The 26,528-nt window shown below is 41.8% G+C and overlaps 1 pseudogene; it reads right to left on the bottom strand.

Annotated features, from left to right (window-relative positions):
- Positions 1-20,683: 20,683 nt before the first annotated feature.
- On the bottom strand, positions 20,684-22,983 carry LOC112999935 (uncharacterized; annotated as a pseudogene).
- Between the last annotated feature and the right edge of the window lie 3,545 nt (positions 22,984-26,528).

Genomic DNA, 26,528 nt, shown 5'->3' on the forward strand with positions numbered 1-26,528 from the left:
TTACTTGGTAAAGCTATTTCAGTGAATAGGTGTCTAGTGTGAAAAGAGATATGTTTACTATGAACAGGTGTGTAACCTAACTATTAAAAGGAAAATTACGTGAGTAATGATGTGTAAAGACAAATAGATGATATGTTGGTCTTCCTAATAGGTGCCTGATGTTAAAAGGATGTTCTCTACTTAACAATGCTTATATGTTCTATGGTGTCTCCTGAAATGCTAAACCCCGATTCCTCATGATAGTCTAGCCTAATCCTAATCAAGCATCGTCCACAGATTCCTCTTGTTGGACTAAACTCGGCCAGGATCGCATTAAGACAAACATACAACAACTAGGTTATCGTACCCCGATCCCTCGTGATAGTACGACAAACTAGCCCTGTCCTATCAAGTTCTAAGAATCAGACCAGTTTCCACTGTTGAATGACCCTAACAAAGCATGCATCTATGTGATCAAGGTAAAAGCATACTAGAATGAAATACTGATAGCACAGAGAACACACAAAACATCATTAGATAGATAAAAAGATATTTACATCAAGTACCTACAAGGAAGATCCAACAGAGAATTTAGCTTTCCATAACTGGGAAGCTTCCTTTACAACAAAGAGAAGAGAAAGATGAACGATTGCAGAAATACAAGTAGTGGGGATGTCTCCTCCACCTCTAAGACCTCACAATCACTCACAAACTCATCTCAAGCTCTCAGGATGGCTTCCTTTTCAATCTCTGGTCTCTACAGATCTTCACACAACAAAATCTATCAAACTCTCTGGAACTTGGACCTTTCTCTCTCTAGAACTATCTAGACATGCAGAAGCTTCAAGAAAAGGCCAAACTCCCCTCTAAAATCTGATTTCAGGCTTAAATAGGTGGCTTTGTTTGTGCTCGTGCGCTTAGCACAATTCTGAACCGCTTAGCGCGCATTAGTGAATTTCGGCTTAGTGTGGACTTTTCTCACTCAGCAAATGGACTGAAGCGGTGCGCTTAGCGGGATGGCTCTTCGCTCAGCGAACATGCACAGCTCATGCTTCTTCCAGATTCTTCCTCGCGCTCAGCCGAGGAGTGTTGCACTCAGCGGATGGCTCGCTAAGCCGACAGGTTGGCTTAGCGAGAGGGTGAAAATCAGCACTATACAAACTCGCCTAATTAACCTGAAATTGAGAGAAAATAATTATTAAACATACAAAATGGAAGTACTAAGTATATATTACCTATCTTTGCCCAAAAGTAATTACAACACTACAAAATAACCATAAATTGGAGGAGTTTGATACAATTTACATGGGTTTTATACACAAAGGTTAGTCGTATTCATCGACTAACACCCCCCCTCCGAGTCAAAGCATATTTGTTTTCTGAAAACAACAAAAAAAAACAGCAAAAGCAAAATAGAAACCTTGAGTAGGAACCACCACTAAACTGGCGGGGAGAGCGATGCAAACAACACACGCATGAGGTTGGGCAGTAATGAAAAAGAAAATAAATCCGCCAAAGGCGAGTGAAAAAAAAAAAGAGACAAAAGATCTCCAAATTCTACAAGAAAGGCACAAAAATGCAATGAAAGATTAATGTACAAGGCAAAAGGAGTAGAGCCCAACTCAAAAGTTGAAATGAACAAAGTACAAGCAATGCTCTTGAGGTTCTTACTCAATATAACCCTCAAACACTCTTTGAGCCTGTCTAATCCTTTCTTTCATAGCCCTCTTACCCCTGACCATGTTACAAGCCCAATAAAGCCCATGTGGATCAAGGAATGACTAATTTGCTTTTAAGTTGGGATTCAAGAATAAAACTCGTGCACACTTGTGATTGTTATATATATATATATATATATATATATATATATATATATAACAATAAAAAAGAGAAACCCCTGAGGTTCACACTTGCACATTTGAGAAGAAATCTCATTCAACCAAGAGCTCGCAGAAAATGCCCGAAGCCAATAGTGATAGTAGGGTAGCTTCATCATATAAATTATTTTGTGACCAGCCCATGTCATCAAACTCCCAGTGGGATCAACAGACCCATGGCATTATTTTATGATCATTTGGTCACATACCAAAGGGTGATGGTCCATTGCCATCCTTCATCGGTGCATGCGATCGGTCCCAAAGCCATATATTTTCTTGTTGGGCAGAATAAATTGAAACTTTTAAAAAGAAAGGGGAAAACCCTAGGATCAATATTTTGATTGATTGATTAAATGTCAAACGGCTCCACTGCCGTCATCTAAAATTGTTAAGTGTCTAAATTGAACAAAACATGCACTCTGAGGGAGTCCCCGAAGAGGTTTGCAAAAGATAGGATGAGGTTGCATGGTTATCACATCTTTCAAAAAAAAAAAAGACAATCAATCTATGTTTTCCATAAAAAAAAATCAAATCAAAATCAAAATCACAAAAACAAGATAGAATGTCATGAGCATTACATAATTTTCATGATTCAAAACCTTTTGCATTTACTGCATTAGAAGATAAAGGTTGCATGCATCTGCATCCCAAAAAAAATCATGTCTATATTAGGCAATGAGTGCATAGATGAGAGGTCCTCTCAAAGAGTCAACCTCTTGCTTTCTCATAAGGTTAAGCCCTTCGGTACTAGTACCTATTGGCTTGTTTCAGGGGACTCAAAGTCCTCGCAATTATCTTATCAAAGATTATCAAAGTTTGTTGTCATGCGGAGACAATCATGGTCATCCGCTTTCTATGCCTTCCAGAGACAATCAAGTCTGTTGGCACGCGGAGACAATCATGGTCATCCGCTTTCTTTGCCTTCTAGAGACAGTCAAGTCTGTTGGCATATGGAGACAATCATGGTCATCCACACCTTTTGCCTTCCAGAGACAATCAAGTCCGTTGGCATGCGGAGACAATCATGGTCATCCGCACCGTTTGCCTTCTAGAGACAATCAAGTTCGTTGGCATGCGGAGACAATCATGGTCATCCGCTTTCGTTGTTTTCAAGACTATTACAGTCTTTTTTGCCTTCCAGAGACAATCAAGTCCGTTGGCATGCGGAGACAATCATGGTCATCCACTTTCATTGTTTTCAAGACTATTACAATCTTCTGTGCCTTCCAGAGAAAATCAAGTCCGTTGGCATGCGGAGACAATCATGGTCATCCGCTTTTGTTGTTTTCAAGACTATTACCGTCTTCTAAGCCTTCTAGAGACAATCGAGTCCGTTGGCATCTAGAGACAATCAAGTCTGTTGGCATACAGAGACAATCAAGTCTGTTGGCTTTTCGAAGACGACAATGTCTTCAAAAGGCAACAATGCCTTCATTTACTTTTCGAAGACGACAATGTCTTCAAAAGGCGACAATGCCTTCATTTACTTTTCGAAGACGACAATGTCTTCAAAAGGCGACAATGCCTTCATTTACATTTTCGAAGACGACAATGTCTTCAGCCATTTATGCTTTCAAAAGGCGACAATGCCTTCATTTACATTTCGAACACGACAATGTCTACGATCTTTTCATGCTTTCAAAAGGTGAAAATGACTTTATTTACATTTCGAAGATGACAATGTCTTCAGTCATTTCATGCTTTCAAAAGGTGACAATGCCTTCGTTTACGCTTTTGAAGACGACAATGTCTTCATTTCAAAGACTTCAATGTCTTTTGTCCTTGTGCTTCTTAGGACTCAACGTCCTCTATTTCTATGCTTTTAAAAAGAAAAAAAATAATATATAAAAAGAAAAAAGAAAAGAAAAAAAGAAGAACTTCAAGGTCTTCATGTTTTCACAGGTTTTATTGCTTGGACTTCCGCTAGTGGCCGATTGGATGGTGAGATCCCTCAAACGAAATTAGTGCTTTTATCTTTACTTCCCTTTTATTTCCAATAAAAGATTAGTAAAGAGGGGCAACTGTCGTACCCTAATTTCGTCCGGTGAAGATCATTTGCAAACATTTGGATTCTTGCTAGCCGAATTAAGCTGCTTAACACTAATTGTTGCGTAATCCGTGGGGTTTTGTGACATTTCGGAAGGAAATGAGCAAAATATTCAAAAAGAAGGGCAAAATGGTCACTTTTGGGGCATTGTTCAACCCCTGGGCCCACTAGAAAGCTTAGGGATGAAGTAACCAGCTTGCCTGGGCGAGCTGAGCTCGCCTGGGCAAGGTAGGTTACTTCAGGAGGAAGTAGGAAGCTCGCCGGGGCGAGCTGCTATGCAACCTCCACCCCTCATTTGCTATAAATGAGCGTGAGGGGGCTGAAGGAAAGGGGTCTTGAGGTTCCTAAGGTCCAGAGGTCCAGAGAGAAGAAGAAAGAAGAGAAAAGAATAAGAAAGAAGAGAAAAAAGGTACAACACCGCCGAATCATGACTGCAATCAATTTCTACATCGTTCTTCCGTCGTTCTTCATTTGTTCTTCGTTCTTCATCGGGTTAGTGCTTGTTTTGAGGATTTGAGCTTGATTTGTGGACCCTTAGGGGTCCCTTTTATTGTTTGTAGATCTTCATCTCCTTCTTCGATCATCGGTAATCACTTTTCTTTTGTAAAGTAAGTTTTAACCGATTATTGACGCCGTAAGTTATCTCTAAAAAAGTATTGAAGATTAATATGCAAAAACCAAATAAAACCAACTCATAAACTTTTTCATTTCATAAAAAAAATCAAGAGATCTTTCAAAGGTCCAACGCCTTAAACGATTCTCTCCTTTCAAAATTCAAGAGGTCGTTTCAAGGTCCAACGTCTTAAACGATTCTCTCCTTTCAAAAATCAAAAAGTCGTTTCAAGGTCCAACGCCTTAACGATTCTCTCTGCTTTTCACAAATCAAAAGATCGTTTCAAAGGTCCAACGCCTTTGACGACTTTTGTTCGCAATTTAAATCAATATTTCAAAAAAGATAAAATCAAGGTAACACACAAAATTTTAGACTCAAAGAAATACATAGGTCTTATTTCCTCATCGCACCCGAGGATACGTAGGAGCGAGGGAAACACCCTTGTTGACCCCAAAAAAGTAAAAAAATATATAAAAGGGATAAAAAAAATAAAAGGGAAAATACATAAAAAAACATAAAAAGGAAAGTACATAATTTTGAAGTCATGATTTGCACACTCGATTAGAGGCTGTCGTCCCTTATGACGGGTGCGTGGGGTGCTAATTCCTTCCCCATGCGTAAACAACTACCAAACCTTCATTTTCAAAATACATAGACCTTTGACCTTTTCCATTTTGGTTTTTCCGACATTTTCCTCGAATAAATGTTGGTGGCGACTCCACACGTTTTCCTTCCTTGGAAGACACACCATCGAGTCTCGCGTCACCCCCCTGCCGAAGGGCAGGTTGCGACAAAAAGTAAAGGATACATTGAAGTCTTGACAAAAGACATTGAAGTCTTTGAAATGTAAATTGCGAGGACTTTGAGTTCCATGAAAGATAAAAATGAGGACTTTGAGTCCTGTGAAAGATAAAGGCGAGGACTTTGAGTCATATGAAAGATAAAGGCGAGGACTTTGAGTCCTATGAAAGATAAAAGCGAGGACTTTGAATCCTATGAAAGGTAAAAGCGAGGACTTTGAGTCCTACGAAAGGTAAAAAGGAGGAGTTTGAGTCATGTGAAAGGTAAATGTGAGGACTTTGAGTCCTATGAAAGGTAAAAGCGAGGACTTTGAGTCCTATGAAAGGTAAAAGTGAGGACTCTGAGTCCTATGAAAGGTAAAAGCGAGGACTTTGAGTCCTATGAAGCAAGCCAATAGGTACTAGTACCAAAGGGCTTAACCTTATGAGAAAGCCAAGAGGTTGACTCTTTGAGAGGGCCTCTCATCCTAAACTCAAAAGATAGGGCATTAGATTTGGGAAATTGGTATACAAAGAGAAATCTATAGCCTAATATGAACATGATGTTTGGGATGCAAATACATGCAACCTTTATCTTGAAAAGCAGCGAATGCAAGCTTTGTATGCAACAATGCAATGCAATGGAAAATTGTACAATGTTCATGACATTCTTTCCTATTTTTTGTGATTTGATTTTGATTTGATTTTTTTTTGCTTCTCTTTTTTTTTTCTTTTGTGGAAAACACAGATTTCCTGTCTCTTTCCGAAAGAGGTGATAACTCACCCGACTTCATCCTATCTTTTTGCAAATCTCTTCGGGGACTCCCTTAGAGTGCATGTTTGGTTTGATTTAGCCACTTGACAATTTTGGAGTGACGGAAATGGAGCCTTTTGACATTTAACCAATCAATCGAAATATTGATCCTAGGCTCGCCCTTTTTTTGTTTAAAATCATCGATTATTCTACACAGCAAGAAAACATAAGGTTCTGGGATCGATCGTGCACCCCATTGAAGGATGACAATGGATTGTTACACTTTGGTATCTGACCAAGTGATACTTTCTTGATTTAAGGTCATAGAGTGATGCCATGGGTCTGTTGATCCCATTGAAACTCAATGACATGGGCTGATCCTGAGAGAACTTATATAGCAAAGGCCACCCTTAGATTCAAAAGGAATCCTAAGGAGTCTGTGCGAGCGACTAACATCAGATGTACCTTACTGTCACAATCAGCTTTGGGCATTTTCCACGAGCTCCTGGTCGAATGAGTTTTCTTCTTAAATGTGCAAGTGCGAAACCTTGAGGATTTTCTTTTTTTTCATATATTTTTCAATGATCACAAGCGTGTGCTGGTTTCATTCCAAAATCCCAACTTAAAAGCAAAATTAGTCATTCCTTGATCCACATGGGCTTTATTGGGCTTGTAACGTGGTCAGGGGCAAGCGGGATGTGAAAGAAAGGATTAGAAAGGCTCAAAGAGTGTTTGAGGGTTACATTGAGTAAGAACCTCAAGAGCGTTGCTCGTACATTTTGGGTTGGGCCCTACTTCTTTTGTCTCATTAATCTTTATTGCACTTTTGTGCCTTGTAAAATCTGGAGATCTTTTGTCTCTCCTTTCTTCACTCGCCTTTGGCGGATTTTATTATATTTTTTTTTCTTTTCATTGTTGCCCAACTTTATGCATGTGTTGTTTGCATTGCTCTTCCTACTGGTTTAGCAGTGGTTCATACTCAAGGTTTCCATTTTGCTTTTGCTATTTTTTGTTGTTTTTAGAAAACAAATATGCTTTGGCTCGAAGGGAGTAGCAAAGGATAAACTAGTGTTTAGGATGTTGAAACATGGACATGTGTCATTTCAAATCTTGACTTAGATTCTTTTGTAGTTTGGATTTTGGGACAAAACCTTAATAGCACGCCCCTGATTGTTTTTTTTTCCTTTTTTTTCAACCCTAATTTTTGCTTAGGCTGCCCTTTCGGGTTTTCAACCTACTGGGTAAGAAATTTTGATCCGCCCCTAGGTTCGCTTAAGGTTCATGCACGATGCTTCTCATTGCCCCAATGTAGGGCTCTGAGGTATCTATTGCTGTCTTTTTTCATGACCTTGTTGCAAGAAAGAATGAAAGAAATTGTGTCGGTTCTCAAAAATGAATTTTCAAGGACGAGAAATATTTAAAGGATTTTTCAATTGACAGATTAAGCCAAATGACTCTTGTTCTTGAAAACTCACTTTTCTCTCAAAAAGAAAAATTTTAAGAACGATAAAATGAGGTCACATGAATGTTTGTACTTTTTGATTTGAAACACAGTCAATCAAACATTTTTTTTAACTTTTTACTTTACTTGTTGTTTATGGCACCCTCACCAAATGTGGAGAATGAGCAATTTCTGATTGAGCAGACTTGGAGATCAACTCAAGAGCGCAGGTCACTTGAGCAAACAAACCAATGGTTTACATTCACTTCCAGTGAAAGTTAAATAAGCAAAGATGTAATTGTGAGAGAATGAGATATGGACATCAAATTTATCCATATTATTAGCATTGTGACTGTTGTTTACAGTAATGGCATAAACTTGAAAATCCTAATGAGTCATTGGAGACATCTAAAAACAACCTTTACATTGCCCCAAGCATCATACATAGTATTGCTTGACAACATCAGAATTCATGAGCAATTCTCCTCCTCGGATCTCAGCCAGTCTGCATCAATCAGACTTTGCACATTATGTTTCAGGGTCCTACAATGCTCAATGGAATGCCCCATAACTCCCCCATGATAAGCACATGTCACGTCGGGGTTATATTGTCTGGGAAACGAAGGTTGAGGAGTCTTTGTTAGGCTTATGATTGCCATTGCATTATTGAGCAGATAGGGGAGTAAGTCAACATATGGCATTGGAATTGGGGTGAATCCTGCAGGCTTATTTTCTGGAAAATTCCTTCCCCGTTTGATGTTTTTATTTGTGTTAAGGGTGGTATTTGGTATCGGATGTGCGGAAGGCAGGCTTTGTGGCTGATTTAGGGGTGACCTTTGTGGATGATTGAGTGTTCTTGGTTGATAGGGGGGTGGGTAATGAGAAGGGCTGATATTGGCTGAGTATTGATATTGTGGAGCCGGTGGGAAATTTGGCCATGTAGGAATGGTAGTCATAGCATGGGTTCCTCCCTCATTCTCATTCTCTTTTTATCCCAGGCTTCCTATTCATCAAAGCAGGATAATCAAATTTGCCTCTTCTCAGACCCACTTCGATCCTTTCGCTGGTGAAAATTAAATCGGCAAAGCTTGAAGGTGTGTAACCCATCAACTTCTCATAGTAGAATACTGGTAATGTGTCTACTATCATTGTTATCATCTCCTTCTCCGTCATTGGGGGCACTATTTGAGCTGCCAAATCCCTTCACCCTTGGCCGTATTCTTTGAACGACTCTCCTTCTTGCACAAGTTCTATAGCTGCATTCTATCCAAAGCCATATCAGAATTATACTAGTACTACCTAATGAAGGCAACCATTAGGTTCTTCCAAGAACGAACCCGGGAAGATTCCAGGTTGGTATACCAAGTGATTGCTGCCCCAGCCAAACTTTCCTGGATGAAATGCATCAATAATTTTTCATCTTTCGCGTATGCCCCATTTTCCTGCAGTACATTTTCAGGTGATTCTTGGGGCAAGTAGCCCCGTGTACTTATCGAAGTCTAACACCTTGAACTTCTGAGGAATGAACATGCCGGGTACTAGGCACAACTCTTCCATATCAGCAAAAGCATAATCTCTGCCTCCTTCAATGGCCCTCAGCCTTTCCTCTATGTGATCAAATTTCTCCATTTCCTCTATGGAAGGAGGCAATTTTTCCAACGCAAAATGCAAGGATTATGGTTGGGGTGATACTGAGGTCCCCCTAAAGTGTTTGGCAGGGGTATGCCACCAAATGCTTATCCCTCAGTGGCACATCCGAGGGGAGGCTTGAAGTCAGCTAGAGTGCGGTCTTGGGGCACTTCATGTGTCCCCCCCATGGGTTGAGAGACATGTGCATGATCAGATTGAGGTTGTTGGCCCTCAATGGGCATGGGTGCTGAGTTGTTGACATTCTCCTCGGGAGTGTGTGCAACATTGGGTGGCGTATAGTTGGGAGGCAAGCCATACAGTGGGAAGGAATGCTTATTCTGAACTTGCACAAAATGGGGGCTGCCCGTACTTCCTAACGCTTCACCTCCCTACCCTACTGTATCTGAGACTGGAGGATTTACCTAGTTGAGGCCTGATGGGTGAGTTGGGTCTACCTCAGTGGCGATCGCAGCTGCGCTGCCCTCCATCATTTTCTTCATGCTCATCATGGCCTCCATCATGGTGGCCATTTGGTCTTTCATGATCTCCATGCCCGTACTTTCTCTATTTCACTCATTACTCTAGCTCTGGCACGCGTTCAGTAAGGGCGCCGTAAAGTGCATTTTTTTCTTTTGATTACAATGATTACAGTTCTGATTTCAATGAAAGAATGCAATGAGCAATGCCACCAATGTGAAAATAAAAAATAAGCATGGATGTATGTGAATGACGCATTGTCGAAGTATTGCAAATTTACATAAGGCACTCAGTAGAACATAGGGTTGAATCAATTCAGATTTCATTAAAACAACATGGTTCATCACATATTGTCAAAGTGAAACTGGAAATAAAACATGGAAATTGACAATCTTTAATTTTTTTTTGTAAATTATTTAGCTCAATCATGTGTTGGCTGTAAACAAAGAAGCGATGTAACTCGATCTATCTTCTGCCCCAACTTTTGCAAGCTGGTTACTTCCATACTTGACCTTGACTTGATGAACCTTTCCTTAAAAACATGTGCTTGGTTCAACCCCATAATCCAAGGAATAGCAATTTTGATCGCCAATACTTCGATAACATATCATAGAGATGAATGACTGGGGCATATTTATGCTATGCATGTAATTATGAGATCGACATGAGATGCCCCAAGAACCATGATTTTCCTAGTTAATATTGCATTAGGTACCATGTTCACATGATTTTCAATCATTTTTTTAAAGAGAAATGAGTGTATAATCCCAACATGGTTGGTTTATATCCATCATCATGGTAATGTGGTATGACTTTTGTTTTTGTTTTCGCTTTGTTTTGTTTTGTTTTTATTTTTTTTTTTTGCAGAGGAAAATGCAAGGATCATGCATGAGGGAACATAACATGCGAACTGTGAAAATGGAATGTATGCAGTTGGCAGAACACAAGCATGCCAAACGAAGATGTATGATAATACAATGGCTCATGCAAATGCAATGTGTGAATACAATAAATGATAAAACACAAGAATGATGTGTCCATTACGATGCCATGAAGAGATGCATGATGCAATCAAGGAACAAGCTAGAGTGAGTTTGCTATGTGCCCCCTAATTCAGGAATCTAATGGAAATGATCCAAAAGTCCTCTTCTAGTGACAACTATCAAGGGTGGCTTCATGTAACTTTACTAGCTTCTAGAGATATCATCCTCTTAGGTATAATACATTGTGGCGATAGGGACTATCAGCGACAATGCATCATGAAAAAGGAAAACTCTAAATGGGGCTTCACTGTTATCAAGCGAGTCAGAGACCCAGCATGACCACCGATCGACCTCCATTCTTATGGCTTCATAGACCCAGGTATAATGCCTAATATCACAATGTCTGTGCGAGGTGTAGGTTCCATGTGTGGGTAGAAAAATATATTTCTAACTATGAATGTAATCGATAGACAACACACATCAAACACAATAACATAGCAAATGTTATATACAAATATGGACAAAACAAAAGATAAAAGGGAAAAAGGAAAATAAATAAAGAAGAAGTCATGATAAAAGTATTGCACACTGATTGAATGACCTAACTCTCTAGCAAGTCCCTAGTGGAGTCGCCAACTGTCGCAATCTACCCTTCAGTGAGGGTGCGAAAAGGCCATAATAGATTGGCCAAAGCGTTTGTCTCCAAGGAAGAAAACAAGCGGAGTCGCCAACAACATTTATTTGAAGAAAACGTTAGAAAAACCAAAAAAAGGGTCTGCGAGTTCTGAAAGTGAGGGACGACAGCCTTTAATCGAGTGTGCAAAAAACATGACTTCAAAATTATGTGCTTTCCCTTTTTATGTATTTTCCCTCTTTATATTTTTATTTTTATTTTGGGGCGACTAGGGAGTTGCCCCTGCTCCTACGTATCCTCAGGTGCGATGAGGAATTCAGACCTATGTAGTTCTTTAAAGTCTGAAAGTTTGTTTGTTAAATTGATTTTATGTTTTTTGAAAGATTTATTTTAATTGTGAACAAAAGTCATTTAAGGCGTTGGACCTCGAAACGATGTTTCACTTTTTGAAAAGTGGGGAGAGTTATTTAAGGCGTTGGACCTTGAAACGATTGTCGCAACGTGCCCTTTTGCGGGCGAGCGAAGGCGAGGCTCACGGGTGCGCTTTCCAAAGGAGGAAAGATGCGCGGAGTCGCCACCAACGTTTATTTGTGGAAAACGTCGGAAAAACCGAAGGAAACCGGTCAAAATGAAAATTCTAAGTTCGGGAGTTGTATTTACACTTGAGGAAGGTATTAGCACCTCTCACGTTTGTCTCAAAGGACAACAGCCTATTTTTAGAATTGTGGAAATTGTGTTACCTTAACTTTTATTTCTTTTTATTTTTTTGAGGTCGACAAAAGCGGGGCTTTTGCTCCTACGTACCCTCCTTTGGAGAGGAAATCAGACCTACGTAGTTCTTTCTTATGCGTGAATCAAGTGATTCTTTTTACTTGAAAGGTGATCATTTTAAGGCGTTGGACCTTAAAAATGATCCATTTTACTTGGTAAGAAACTGAAATGATAAACTTTCAAAATCCTATTTTTTTGTGGACGAGCTTGACTAGGCAAGTTGATTTTAGCCTTAGTTTCACTTTAGTTATTAGTCAATTCAATTAAGAATGAGAAATCCCAAAGAGAAAACGTCCGATTGATTTTTCGCTTTATTTTACTAAAAGGTATTTTTTTATTATTATATTATTATTTTACCTCTTTTTTGATTTCCAACTTGGTTACGGCACGACCGAACGGTCGGAATTCATTTTAACCAAAATTAACGGATGATACAATTCAAATGATCGATGGAAATTTATTTTATTTTTAGATTAGGCGAGAAATGACTTAAATAAATGGCTTAAGCACGTCAAAAGGGGGTATAAAAAGCGAATGAAAATGAGAATAAAAATACATGAAACAAAATGTGGACCACCACGGGTACATAGAATGAATTGAAAAGCTCGGTTTGAGGTACTTACCCGTTGAAGACTGAAGAAAACGAAGAACGAACGATGAATGTTGAAGAACGGTCGAGAATCTTCGCGTAATTACTCATGGAAACGTTACGGAAACATTACGGAAACGTTACGGAAGCGCCTCGGCTTGGATTTTCTTCACGGAAATAATTTTCGTCAGCAATTTCGAGAGAATAAGAAGTGCCAAGAAGGCTGAACCCTTTTCTTCTTCACTCCTCCCCCTATTTATAGCAAAATAGGGGAGGAGCTTGCCACCCAGCTCGCCCAAGCGGGCAAGGTTACTTCCTCCAGAAGCAACAGCCTTCTGGAGGAAGGATATGGAAGGCCCAAGTGGGCCAGATTGCTATTTGCACCCCCTTTTTACTAAATGCACCCCCTTCTATTTTTTGGTAATTCTTTTTTCGTAACGTTACGAAACTTTACGAATTTCGTAACGATACTTATTTTCCTTCCGCAAGGTTATGAATCCTTATGGAATATATACTTACTATTTTTTAGCTTTCGAAGAAGTTACGGAAACTCACAGATTACGCAAAAATACCTCTTTTCGATTTCCGCCACATCACGGAATTTCACGGATTGCGCTAGCCTGCTTCCCTTTGATTTCTGACACGTCTCGGGACTTCATTTATTGTGCAACAAAGGACGCCAAGTATCTCAAAGCAGCTAACCAGAGGTTGCATGTTATCAAGTAATAATCCCCGGACGAAATTAGGGTATGACAGTTGCCCCTCTTTACTTACCTCTCATCGGAGATAAGAGGAAAGCAAAGATAGGACACTGATTTCATCCGTCCGGCCCTTTCCGTGATGACGACTCTCGTCTCTACTCCTTCTTTTTTCTTCTACACAAAACAAAATACAAAAAACAACAAGAACAACGAATATAATATACATATACACATATACACATATCTGGCGAAGGAACCGATCCGGAAAACAACAGAAGAACATATTCCCCAGTCGCCAGAGGTTCCGCACTTGATAATGGAGGACACATGAACAGCGCTAGGTAATGACATTCATGGGGCTCCGAAAAAAAGGGGAGAATGGAGGATTGCCTTGAGGGTCCGCACTTAGGCAATCATGAAACACGGCTCCAAACTCGAAAGTGGAGGACACATGAACAGCGCTAGGCAATAACATTCATGGGGCTTCGAAAAAAGGGGGAGAATGGAGGATTGCCTTGAGGGTCCGCACTTAGGCAATCATGAAGCACAACTCCAAACTCGAAAGTGGAGGACACATGAACGAAAACGCAATTCATGGGGCTCCGAAAAAGGGTGAGAATGGAGAATTGCACTAACCAATCACTACGCATGGCTCCAAACTCGAAGGTGGAGGACACATGAACGAAAACGCAATTCATGGGGTCCGGAAAAGGGTGAGAATGGAGAATTGCACTAAGCAATCACTACGCATAGCTCCAAACTCGAAGGTGGAGGACACATGAACGAAAACGCAATTCATGGGGATCCAAAAAGATTGAGAATGGAGAATTGCACTAAGCAATCACTACGCATAGCTCCAAACTCGAAGGTGGAGGACACATGAACGAAAACGCAATTCATGGAGCTCCGAAAAAATTGAGAATGGAGGATTGCCTTGAGGGTCCGCACTTAGGCAATCATGAAACACAGCTCCAAACTCGAAAGTGGAGGACACATGAACGAAAACGCAATTCATGGAGCTCCGAAAAAAGGGGGAGAATGGAGAATTGCACTAAGCAATCACTACGCATAGCTCCAAACTCGAAGGTGGAGGACACATGAACGAAAACGCAATTCATGGGGCTCCGAAAAAGGGTGAGAATGGAGAATTGCACTAAGCAATCACTACGCATGGCTCCAAACTCGAAGGTGGAGGACGCATGAACGAAAACGCAATTGATGGGGCTCCGAAAAAGGGTGAGAATGGAGAATTGCACTAAGCAATCACTATGCATGGCTCCAAACTCGAAGGTGGAGGACGCATGAACGAAAACGCAATTCATGGGGCTCCGAAAAGATTGAGAATGGAGAATTGCACTAAGCAATCACTACGCATAGCTCCAAACTCGAAGGTGGAGGACACATGAACGAAAACGCAATTCATGGGGCTCCGAAAAGATTGGTCGGCAGGACCGAACGATCCACCGGGTCTTTCCACCTACAAAAGCAAACATGCTTTTTGCAAAGAAAAATACATCATTCGCGAGAGCACCATATCTTAGAGAAACAATATACTTGTGCTAAGGGTAATCTTCCTTGTAATCGAGAATGAAGGGTAGGATGTCAACTTTTAGCTTTTAAATGAACATGCAGGGGAAACATCGGGCTAAGTTGAAAATAAATCACTCATAGTGTATAAAACTCACAAGGCAAGTGTTTTATCCTATTCCCAAACCATAACTGCACCATGACTCTATTTTGCACACGATTTCCTATCGAATCAAAGATCAAACGTACGATCACGGACCAATAGGATTTTCTCGAGGATAGTGTTTTTGGAGAGGAAGCTGGGTGTTTCGGTCTTTTCCTCTTTGTTTATGTGGGGTGGGATATTGCCAGTCGAGAATGATTTCGAGTGGCAATCTGGCTTGAAGAATTTCTGCCCTCTTTCTTTCATTTTCACTTCCCTTCGACCTTCGACCGGGAATCTTTCTTCTTCTTTTTTGTTCTTTTCTTTATTTTCATCTTTTTTTCTTTTTCTTTCTTTCCATTTCTTCCTTTTCTTTCTCTTCACTTCTCCTTTCTCGTCCCTTTCTTTGGGAAATCGGGTTTTAGCATTCTATTCGCTCTCCCTTGAGGAGATTCCGCTGTCCTTTGCTTCGGGGAAGGAATGAGGATTCTTTTTTATAGGCCAAGATTCAAAAAGTCTAAGGTTGTGTTTCAATGGGGTCTTTTATCGTGGGAACCCAATCTTGATATCTGGGGCGAAACAATATTGGGTGTCAAGGTGTCGATTTCGGGCCGAGCTTCCATATTGTTCCATAAGGCACGCGTGACAATGATGATTTGAAAACAATGTGCAAAATTAGTCATGGCTACAGCCAGGTGGGCACTCAAGCATCCTGTTTATGGCATTGTGATACTACAGTTGGGAATTTACCCAGACAGACCCAACGTTTCCAAGTTATGTTCTTTCATCAGTTCAATGAATTCATCCATCCTTATCTCGGTTCATTCCGGAAAATAAACTCTTAGAATCAATCCCTTGTTTCCAGAAGATACGTTTGCTCTTTACGAATGATTTATACTTCTTAACTATAACATGTCGACCTTCGCGGTCTTTCTTTTCTTTTTCCTTTTTGTTTCATCTTTATATATTCACAAAAATATACACCTGTGGTCCTTTATGAGGAAAACTTTTCTTTGTACATCTATATTCTTATACATGACAAACTTTTTCTGTACACGCATTAGAACTCTTCTCTTTACGTCTCACGGTCTATATACAAGCCCTATTTACATTCAAAGATTTTTCATTTTTCCCAACACACTTATGGTTCACACAAAAGTTTCTTCATATACACTCGTTGCTCACACACACAAGAATTCCTTTCCACGCATCATTTACACACAAGAATCCTTCTATACACATTTTCCTTTTACATACATGTATAAATAAAAACCTTTTTCTTTTCTTTATGAACATGACTTTTATTCACAACGCTTCTTTCTTTTTATTAGGATTTTGGTTCATTTTATTTTTTAGAACGACGTTCCTAAATGAAAAACTCTACACGGTCCAGGAATTTCAACAAACACTATTGACAACAACGAAACAAGTACCGGCGTAACAACTCAAATGATATGTATGTACAAAACAAAAGTCAAAACATGAAACAAACGTTAGTCCCTTAGTCAAACAAAAATAAGATGATATGTAACAGAAAAAAAAACAAATGGAAACAAAAAGAAACATGGATCAAGGGATCTCCCAATCATGTGGCCCCACTTCCTCCTAAGAAATCAAGTAAATCGGTCATCTCCTTGTCCTCGTGGGCCTCATCTGCCTCGTCGGGAGCCTCTGTTGGTGCCTCTCCTGCCCGGGCCTCAGGCCAATCTCCAGGCCATGCGACCTCTGCCCTGAACTGGTCCGGAGTAGGGCACGGAAAAGAAGTAAAGCCCTGGCTCTACAGGCTGAGACTCATCTGATAAAGACAATCATGGGTCTGTACATGTGCCCGGTGGTTGGCCGCCTGTTGGCGAACCAAATGCCGCAAATACTGCTCCGTATCAAACGATCCAGCTGGACCGGCCTGATGAGGTGGCGGCGCGTCTGCGGCCTGCGGAGCATCCCCCTGGGCCTGTCTCTGTGTGCAATACTTCTCAATAAAAGCTCGGGTGATGGGCGGCCGAATCACCTTGCTAGGTGTGATGGGGACGTCGAATGACTGGCAGAGTCCTGTGATCAAGGCAGGAAATCCCAGGGCCCTGTTGGACTTATCCGGGTCCAGAGGGTGCCTGGTAGGCGCCATACCTGCAAATATATAGATGGCATCAGCGATTAACTGAGCCACGTGAATGCTCATCCGCGTCAGGATGGCGTACACCAGCGGACACTTCGGCAGGGGGAGGTCGGAATTATGATCGCTGGGCTGGATGTTGCTGAGCAGCAAAGTCATCCAGATCTGAGTCAGGGTGGTCATGTTGGTGCGCATGATCCGCACCCGTCTCCCGACAGCAGTCCGGGCAAAATCTTGCCCCGGTATACATAGCAACTGGGCGATGGCCTCCTCATCGAACCCATCGGACCGGTTCCTCCTCTGGCCATACTCGCACTCCTGACCCTCTTCCAGCACTAAAGGATATCCCAGGAGCTGGCCGATAGCATCTGCATCAAACGGGATCCACTGACCCCTTACCCAAGACCTCATATCTCGCACGCCTTCCTCCGTAGGCCAAGCATTGGCATAAAATTCGAGGACTATGTCTGGATCAAACTTGGCCATGGGGGTAACCAGTGATGCCCACCGCCGGCGAACTATCTCCTCCTGGAAATCGGTATACTCATCGTCCCTGAGCTGGACTCGTCGCTCCCGGAGAAATGACCATCCCTTGATGGCCTCGAAGCGCTGCTGGTGTTCAGCGCTCCTAAAGCGGTGACTATCATACTCGGGAGCGGAACTAGTTCCTTCGGCCGCTTTATCCTTCCTGGATCTCTTTGAGGCAAGTTTTCTCGGGGCCATTTCCTGCGAGAACAAACATTTAGAAGTTAGTTTTACAAGATAACGCTTATCTTAACGCAAAAAGGTCGTGCTAATCCCTCTAATTTAGACCAAACTCATATAATCCATTTATGCACACGTGTATGTGTAGAAAATATCCTATTACTCATGTCAACATGCAAGAACATCCAACATATTCTAACTGCCATACACCTATATACATTCTGAAAAAGAAAACACACTTTCATGTTCAAAGTGTTGCGTCAAACTTTACACCTAATTTATATCCTAAACATTTGCTATTTACAAACTACCTACATATGTTTGAAATATATATCATACAAATTTTTTATTGTTTCATTCACATTTATTCATATTGGCAAGCTATTTACATTATGCACACACTTGCATTCAAAAGGGAATTCCGTGCTATCATACACTCATTTAGGAAGACAATCATTCACGCTTTGCTAGGAATTTCATGCTCCTTATATTTACCTATGTACACATACTATTGCAAGGTGTTTTCCACACTACCTCTATGTAAAGTATCAAACATGAGGCAGCCCAAATTCGAGCAAAAACTCTCACAGGCAAATCCTAATTTTCATGTTTTTCTAATTCTAAAACCAAATTTTGGATTCCTAGCCATAAGCATGTTTCCTTGCATTGAAGCTACAAGTTTGGGTTCCTAAGCTTGGAATTGCATTTGGGCACCTATTTTGAATCTCCTATGCTGTACCTACATATAAGAAACAATCCCACTCTCCCAATTTTACAAAATCATATTCATACATCATTGGGGCATTTCACCGAGCACTTGGTGAGCGCATGTTTGGACATAAATTGCAAGAGGATGGGGACAATGTGGCATGCCCCCATTGCTTCAGAATACAGCATAGGCCTAAGGCCTTCTCATTCAAATCCTCAATTCAAGAAAACAAACATAAAAACAAACCAAAACTACCCCACAAATACAAGCACATTCTCACAAATTAGAGCACCAAAAGATGAAGAAAATATACCAATGGGAAGCTAAAAACATCAAGGACTGAATACTTACTTGTTTGGAGTGAATAATAACACCAAAAATGAAAGCAAAAGGCAACCAAAAGTGACTTGAGGGAGCAAGAACCGCAAGCCTTTGTAAGTCCTCTCTTTTGAATGAGGGGGGGGGGGGGGGAGTTTTTGGATGCAAAAACGTTCCCCTCCCTCGTTTTTATATTTTGAATGCAGGGGTTGCTCGCCCAGGCGAGCTAACCTGCCACATTTTGTTTTTTTTTTGTTTTTTTTTTTAGGGGAACATTAACCATGTCCCCTCCTTCCTTATGGGTTAGCGTTTGCCCACTTGAACCTACTTAAATTAGAATTAGGTGTCGATTATTTATTTAAAACAAACAATAGTAAAAGAAACCGCGAACGCAAAGGATACTGGGCTGCCTTGCAGCGACGTTCTCTGCTTGTTTAGCGCCGGGAAGGGGTGGCGCTTGGTCGGTCGCGATCCTATCCTCCATTCGCTTCCATCCCTAAGTACCTGCAAGTAAGAGCCAAATGATATGCGACCAATCGTGACCGGTCATCGTCTTACCTTGGTTGATTTCTGCCATTGACTTGTCTTGACTTCTGACCGTGGCCTGAAACGATTCTGCTCCTTGCTATCACAAGATATGCATGTGCATGTGCATGTATGAATGTTTCTAATGCGATGATTTTATTTTAGTGAAGGCTGGTTAGATTCAATTTTAAATAAGCGTTTGGGGCACCCCATACACCGAGCGAAGAGGGCTCAAGTTAAATCTAAAACACAAAGTTTGAAACCAAAGGGAGGACTAAAACCTCACCTATCTTTTCTTCTTTTGAAGGAACGAGACAAATACAGAGGAGGGGAAACCCTGGAGGAAACCAAGAAGAACAAAAACTCAGAATTAAAAGGACATTGCAACGGTCCTCTCGATCGCCCCAGACTTCAAGTGTAATATCGTTTAACTACATCGGAGTTCACGGGCGAGGGCAACTCCTCGCCATCCATGTGGGTGAGTATCAGAGCACCCCCAGAAAAAGCTCTTTTCACCACGAAAGGTCCTTCATAATTCGGGGCCCACTTGCCTCGATTATCTTTAACAGCGTGGGACATCTTCTTCAGCACGAGGTCCCCCTCGTTGAACTTGCGCGGGCGTACCTTCTTGTCAAATGCGTTCTTTTATCATCCGTTGATACAAACGCCCATGGCTCATGGCGGCCAAACGCTTACCTTCAATAAGGTTAAGTTGGTCGTAGCGTGCTTGAGCCCATTCTGACTCTTCTAGGCTTGACTCCCCCATTATCCTCTGAGAAGGAACCTCTACCTCAAATGGGAGTACTGCCTCCATCCCATAAACCAAGGAATACGGCGTTGCCCCAATAAAAGTTCGCACCGAGGTTCTGTATCCGTGTAGGGCGAAAGGCAACATCTCATGCCAATCTTTGTATGACACTGTCATCTTTTGAACAATCTTCTTAATATTCTTATTCGCAGCCTCTACAGCCCCATTCATCTTTGGCCGATAAGGGGTAGAGTTATGATGCTGGATCTTGAAGTCTTCGCACATCTCCTGCATCATCTTGTTGTTCAGATTGGTGCCATTGTCAGTAATGATCTTCCTGGGGAGTCCGTATCGACAAATCAACTCCTTCTTTATGAATCTAACTACCACATTCCTTGTGACATTAGTATAAGAAGCTGCTTCGACCCATTTGGTGAAGTAATCTATCGCCACAAGAATGAAGCGGTGACCATTCGATGCTTTGGGTTTGATGACCCCAATGACATCTATTCCCCACATGGAAAAAGGCCAAGGGGCGGACATAACATTCAAAGGATGTGGCGGAACATTGACATTGTCCGCGTATGCCTGACACTTATGACACTTCCTTACATGGGCACAACAATCACTCTCCATGGTGAGCCAGTAATAACCGACCCTAAGAATTTTTCTGGCCATAGCATGCATATTGGCATGTGTCCCAAAGGAACCCTCGTGGATCTCCTCAATCATGAAGTTCGCCTCTTTGGCATCTACGCATCGTAGGAGAGTCATGTCGTGGTTTCGTTTGTACAGGATGGTACCACTTACAAAGAAACCAGTAGCCAATCTCCTCAACGTCCTTTTGTCATTGTCAGAAATCCCTGGTGGGTATTCCTTGTTCTCGACATACTGCTTGATGTCGAAATACCACGGTTTCCCATCCCGCTCTTCCTCTATTGCATAACAATATGCCGGCCTGCCTTGAGATTTGAATTCGATGTACGGCAGATCCCCGTGTAGGGCAAGTTGAAACATGGATGCCAGGGTGGCTAATGCATCAGCCATTTGATTCTCTTCCCGAGGTATGTGGTGGAAGGAAATGTCGTCAAAGTACTTGGCTAACCTCAAGATGTGAGTTTGATAGGGTATCAACTTCGAATCCCTAGTTTCCCATTCTCCTTTCAACTGGCGTATCACCAAAGCTGAGTCTCCATACACCTTGAGTAGTTTTACATCAAAATCAATGGCCGCTTGAACCCCAAGGGCGCATGCTTCGTACTCGGCCATATTGTTGGTACAATCAAAACCTAGCCTAGCCGTGAAAGGAATACACTGATCATCCGGGGATACAAGGACTGCCCCTACTCCATGGCCCAAAGCATTAGATGCCCCATCGAAGCAAACCATCCATTTGTCAATGTCCTCGTGCGTCCGCTTCTCTTCAAACAGGGCCATGATATCTTCATCTGGGAACTCGGGGTGCATCGGCCGATAATCCTGGAGGGGTTGCTGGGCCAAATAATCCGCTAAGGCACTTCCCTTTACCGCCTTTTGGGTGACGTAAACGATATTGAATTCAGATAATAGTACCTGCCACCTAGCGATTCGTCCCGTGAGGGCCAGTTTTTCAAAGATGTATTTCACGGGATGATGCAAGCTCCATTGGAGCTTGTAGGCCTAGGATCTTCTTCATCAATGGATTCCTTTGCTTCTTGGAAGATGAATGGCAGCGGAATGGAGAAAGGAAGAGAGAGAGGAGACGCCACTTCAAGGAGAAGATGAGTCTAGAAGAAGCTCACCACCATAGGAGGCCATGGATAAGAGCTTGGAGGAAGACGGAGATGAATGAAGGGAAAGGGAGAGAAGAGCACGAAATTTTGTGCTCTAAATGAGCTTTGAAATCTGAAGTTTAATATTCAAATTATCAAAGTTGAAAAAAATGCACACACATGACCTCTATTTATAGCCTAAGTGTCACACAAAATTGGAGGGAAATTCAAATTTCACTTGAATTTGAAATTGAATTTGTGGAGCCAAACTTTGGAGCCAAAATTTCACTAATTATGATTAGTGAATTTTAGTTATGGTTCAGACCACTAATCCAAGATCAATTCCAAGATTCTCCACTAAGTGTGCTTAGGTGTCATGAGGCATGAAAAGCATGAAGGACATGCACAAAGTGTGACTATATGATGTGGCAATGGGGTGTAGTAAGCAAATGCTCACCTCCCCCTCTAAAATTTAATTGGATTGGGCTTCTACCAATTCAATTAAATTTATTTCCAACCACACACATCAAATATCCACTTAGTGCATGTGAAATTACAAAACTACCCCTAATACAAAAACTAGTCAGGTGCCCTAAAATACAAGGGCTGAAAAATCCTATATTTCTAGGGTACCCTACCTACATTATGGAGCCCAAAATACAAGACCCAAAATTAATGAAACCTTATTCTAATATGTACAAAGATAAGTGGGCTCGTACTTAGCCCATGGGCCCGAAATCTACCCTAAGGCTCATGAGAACCCTAGGGCCTTCTCTTGCATTTTTGGCCCAATCTTCTTGGAGTCTTCTATCCAATGCCCTTGGGGGGTAGGATTGCATCACGGGATCCATTTTGGAAATAAGCCACGTGGTATGGCTGAGCATGTACTGCCTAAGCCGATGTGATGCCCATACCAGAGCACAACACGTCCTTTCCAGCATTGAGTAATTCATCTCACATGCGGTAAACTTCTTGCTCAGATAGTAGATGGCTTGCTCCTTTTTCCAGAATCATCATGCTGACCCAACACGCATCCCATAGACTCGTCCAACACGATCATGTACAGGAAAAGAGGTCTTCCTGTTACAGGTGGCATGAGCACCGGGGGATTCGCGAGACTCTGTTTGATCTTCTCGAAGGCCTCTTGGCAGTCACTGTTCCATAGGACCGCTTGGTTCTTACGTAACAGCTTAAAAATGGGCTCACAGGTAGGGGTGAGTTGCGAGATAAATCTCGCGATATAATTCAACCTGCCTAAAAACCCCCGAACCTGCTTCTCCGTGCGTGGTTCTGGCATTTCAAGGATGGCCTTTACTTTCTCGGGATCTATCTCTATCCCTTTCTGACTTACGATAAATCCTAGCAGCTTCCCCGACTTCACCCCAAAGGTGAATTTGGTCGGGTTTAGTTTTAATTGGTATTTCCGCAACCTTCCAAACAGCTTACGCAGATTGACAAGGTGTTCGTCCTCAGTCCGAGACTTGGCAATCATGTCATCTACGTAGACCTCTATTTCCTTATGCATCATATCATGGAACAACGCCACCATGGCACGCTGATAGGTTGCCCCAGCGTTTTTCAACCCGAAGGCCATCACTTTATAGCAGAATGTCCCCCATAGGGTGACGAAAGTGGTCTTCTCTACATCCTCGGGTGCCATCTTTATTTGATTATACCCCGAGAAACCATCCATAAAAGAGAAAAGGGCGAATTTGGCTGTATTATCCACCAATATATCAATGTGTGGCAGGGGAAAATTGTCTTTAGGACTGGCTCGGTTCAAGTCTCGGTAGTCTACACACATTCGAACCTTGCCGTCCTTTTTCGGGACTGGGACAATGTTGGCCACCCACTCCGGGTACCGCGCCACAGCAAAGAAACCTGCATCAAACTGCTTCCTTACTTCTTCTTTAATTTTTAAAGACATCTCGGGTTTCATTCTTCGTAACGTTTGCTTAACCAGAGAAGACCCAGGATTCAAAGGCAACTTATGCTGTACAATGTCGGAATCGAGACCGGGCATGTCTTGATATGACCACGCAAAGACATCTTGATACTCTTCAAGAAGGGTTATCAAGCCTTGGCGGATAGGCGCGGTCATACCGGTTCCTACCTTTACTTCTTTCTTTTCCTCCGTGGTCCCCAAGTTTACCAATTCGGTTTCTTCTTGGTGAGGCTTCATTTCACGTTCTTCCTGAGCGACCAACCTCTCCAACTCTGGCGACAGGACGTCCTCTTCCTCGTTTATCGTTTGGCTTATATCTCGATCGAAATCGATTGTCAAACCCTCGTCGTTAGGATCCTCAAAGAATCGACCCTCATATCTATACCAAACAAGACAAAAGAAACAAAAACATGCAAAATGATATGAGAAAAAGGCGGGACCGCAAGAACAGATGAAACAAGATCTCTTTGTTTATTTAATAAGGTAGGTTTCACAAAACAAAAGAGAAAGGAAATCTATAGGCTCTAACTACATTGAATCAGCGGTATAGAATTCTGACTGGCTTATCACGCGCCAGTTCCCCACTTGGGAATCGGGGTGGCATGGTTGCACAAAACTTGGTGGGTCTTGAGGGAACTCCTCTTCTATTGTTGCCACCTCCTCCTCGGACACCATTCCAGCGCTGGTGAAACACTGTCTAATACGGCCGGGCCATACCCTATCCGCCCAAAATCTTGACGGCACGTTCCTCCTCCCCGGCATCCCGGGTTCATACCCTAATCCATACTTGTATGGATTTCCCTTGATATCGACCATGTCGGCATTCCCGAGGCAGTCCTTGCCTAGACCCATTATGGTCTTTGGCATTACATTTAAACTCAACCCATTGTCGATAAGTACCTTTGCAACAACGTGGTCCATACATCTCACCGACACATGTAGAGCTTTGTTGTGTCCTCTTCCCTCAACGGAAATCTCTTCTTCTGCAAACGCGATATAATTGTTGGTGGTTATATGATTAACGATGCCTTCGAAACCCTCCACTGAGATATCCTGTGCTACGTGGGCATCGTTAAGGCGCAGGAGAACGAATGGCACAAGAGCCTGTTTGCTTTTTGCCCCTATTTGGGAACCTATAAGACAATATCTATGGGTCTCTAATAACTACTTCCCAACAATTTATAACTCACACGGATGTTTTCTAGAGGTATCATCACTCAAGATAATAATGTTGTGGCGGTATGAAATACCAGCGACAACACATTATAAAGAGAGAAAGCTCTAGACGAGGTTTCACTATTATCAAGCAAGTCGGAGACCTAGCATGTTGATAGATTCACCTCCACTCCTTAAATTCCCATGAACCCGGGTGTAGGGCCCCTTTTTTACTCAAACCCGTGGGTGCTTAGAACGCAGTGTAAAGAATGCGAAATAGACAACAATTATTTACATTTTACACAGTTCAACAAATGCACACACGAAGTTTCACAAATCCACAATTCCTTAAAATAGGCCTAACTCACAAAAATAGTCCCTAGTGGAGTCGCCAACTGTCGCAACGTGCCCTTTTGCGGGCGAGCGAAGGCGAGGCTCACGGGTGCGCTTTCCAAAGGAGGAAAGATGCGCGGAGTCGCCACCAACGTTTATTTGTGGAAAACGTCAGAAAAACCGAAGGAAACCGGTCAAAATGAAAATTCTAAGTTCGGGAGTTGTATTTACGCTTGAGGAAGGTATTAGCACCTCTCACGTTTGTCTCAAAGGACAACAGCCTATTTTTAGAATTGTGGAAATTGTGTTACCTTAACTTTTATTTCTTTTTATTTTTTTGTGGTCGACAAAAGCGGTGCTTTTGCTCCTACGTACCCTCCTTTGGAGAGGAAATCAGACCTACGTAGTTCTTTCTTATGCGTGAATCAAGTGATTCTTTTTACTTGAAAGGTGATCATTTTAAGGCGTTGGACCTTAAAAATGATCCATTTTACTTGGTAAGAAACTGAAATGATAAACTTTCAAGATCCTATTTTTTTGTGGACGAGCTTGACTAGGCGAGTTGATTTTAGCCTTAGTTTCACTTAAGTTATTAGTCAATTCAATTAAGAATGAGAAATCCCAAAGAGAAAACGTCCGATTGATTTTTCGCTTTATTTTACTAAAAGGTATTTTTTGATTATTATATTATTATTTTACCTCTTTTTTGATTTCCAACTTGGTTACGGCACGACCGAACGGTCGAAATTCATTTTAACCAAAATTAACGGATGATACAATTCAAATGATCGGTGGAAATTTATTTTATTTTTAGATTAGGCGAGAAATGACTTAAATTAATGGCTTAAGCACGTCAAAAGGGGGTATAAAAAGTGAATGAAAATGAGAATAAAAATACATGAAACAAAATGTGGACCACCATGGGTACATAAAATGAATTGAAAAGCTCGGTTTGAGGTACTTACCCGTTGAAGACTGAAGAAAACGAAGAACGAACGATGAATGTTGAAGAACGGTCGAGAATCTTCGCGTAATTACTCACGGAAACGTTACGGAAGCGCCTCGGCTTGAATTTTCTTCACGGAAATAATTTTCCTCAGCAATTTCGAGAGAATAAGAAGTGCCAAGAAGGCTGAACCCTTTTCTTCTTCACTCCTCCCCCTATTAATAGCAAAATAGGGGAGGAGCTTGCCACCCAGCTCGCCCAGGCGAGCAAGGTTGCTTCCTCCAGAAGCAACAGCCTTCTGGAGGAAGGATCTGGAAGGCCCAAGTGGGCCAGATTTCTA

Source organism: Glycine max, chromosome 17 (assembly GCF_000004515.6).
Source record: "Glycine max cultivar Williams 82 chromosome 17, Glycine_max_v4.0, whole genome shotgun sequence".
Classification (NCBI taxonomy): domain Eukaryota; kingdom Viridiplantae; phylum Streptophyta; class Magnoliopsida; order Fabales; family Fabaceae; genus Glycine; species Glycine max.